The following is a 1,817-nucleotide window of genomic DNA, read 5'->3' on the forward strand; positions in this document are numbered from 1 at the left end:
CACTCTAAAATAATATTAACTTTTTTAAAAAATTATTAATAATAGATTAAGCGTATATAAATTAAGCTCTTTACGTAATCTATTTATATATTAGCTTAAAATTATTAAAAAATAAAAAATAAATATATAACTTAATAACTATATTATACTTTTAATATTACTATAATAATATTAAGTTATTTAAATAAAAATCTAATATATAAAGAAGATAGTCTAATAATAAAAAGAATTAATATAAAAAGAAAGTCTTAAAGAGAAAGAAGAGGGGAAGAAAAGCTTAAATATCTATCGCGCGTACTAAATTTTTAAATTACTTTAAATTATCTAACTTAAATTAGATATTAATAAAACGCTTTCTCTTTAATTTTAAAGATTTAAACTTAAACAAATTATATTTATTAAGTATTATTATCTAATATAATCTTAATTACTTTTATAATAATTATAGTTATTATTATAATCTATATAGATTAAAAGATAAAAAATTTAAGAGAGCGAGTTAGTAAATAACTATTTTTATCTAATTTAGCTAGCGCTAAACTACTATAACTTATTAAAATTTTTATATATTTTATTCTTACTTTCTTATCTTTAAATCTTACTATTTTTATAAGAATAATTATTCTTTAAATTAAACTTTATAATAATATATTTAAAATAATATATAATATATATTCTCTTTATTTCTAATATCGATATTTATTAGAATTAACGCACTTTTTAATAAAACGAGCTTTAATTAAAATTAAGAATAGCTTAATATTTATAAATATTTATATAAACCCTTTAATTTTTTTATATATATTTATTAATTTATCTTTTTATAATAATTAAAGTAGAAGAGATTAAATCTAATAATTTATTATAATAAATATTAAATATTAATAATAATAGCGATATTAAAGAGTCTTAATATAAGTTAATTAAATAATAATTAAATTCTTAATTAAAATAAAAAATAAAGAATAAGCTTAATTAAAATAAAAATATTAAGAGATCGCGATAGCGAATAAATATATTTATATCTAAAAAGAAACTAGTTAAGAAAATAAAGAAAGTCGATATCTTAATTATTAACTACGCTATAATTATTAAAAAGTATAAAATTAAATATATTAATATATTATTATTATAATAGAAGTAAGTTTTTAAATAAATTAGATAAGATATAATAGATAAATAATAAATAATCTCTAATTCTAATTATTATTTTAATAGATTTATATTTTAATAGTATTATATAAGAAAAATATATAAGCGTAATTACGAAGAAGTTTAAAGTTTCGCTTATCGCGTAAATTATTATATATATAAATAAAAATGAAAACTCGAATTAAGAGGAAATAAATAATATCGAAGTTAAATAAGATATAAGTATTAAGAATAATTCTATTATACGCGCTAATAATTAAGTAAATCTTATCTTTTAAGCTATTTAAGAGTATAATATAGAACTTAATAATAAGCGCTATTATAGTTTAGATATAATAATATTAACGCGCTAGCTAATAAATATTAAATTATTATAAAAATCTTAAAATATTAAATATAATTATATCTAGAAGATAGAATTATAGATCTTTATTTATATATAATTAATCTAGCGTATAGTAATAAAAAGTTTACTACGAAAGCTATATTATCTAAATTAATATTCTAATCTTAATTACTACTATCGCTATTATACGAGTAATATAAAATTATCTTTTATTTAAGTATATCTAATTCTTAATTCTAATTATTATTATAAGTATCGTTAATTTATTCTAGAATTATCAAATATACTTTTATATACTTTTTATATCTAATCTTTTTTT

This window comes from Letharia columbiana (assembly GCF_014066305.1).
Source record: "Letharia columbiana isolate WasteWater2 chromosome Unknown Sc0000005_s0, whole genome shotgun sequence".
Lineage (NCBI taxonomy): Eukaryota > Fungi > Ascomycota > Lecanoromycetes > Lecanorales > Parmeliaceae > Letharia > Letharia columbiana.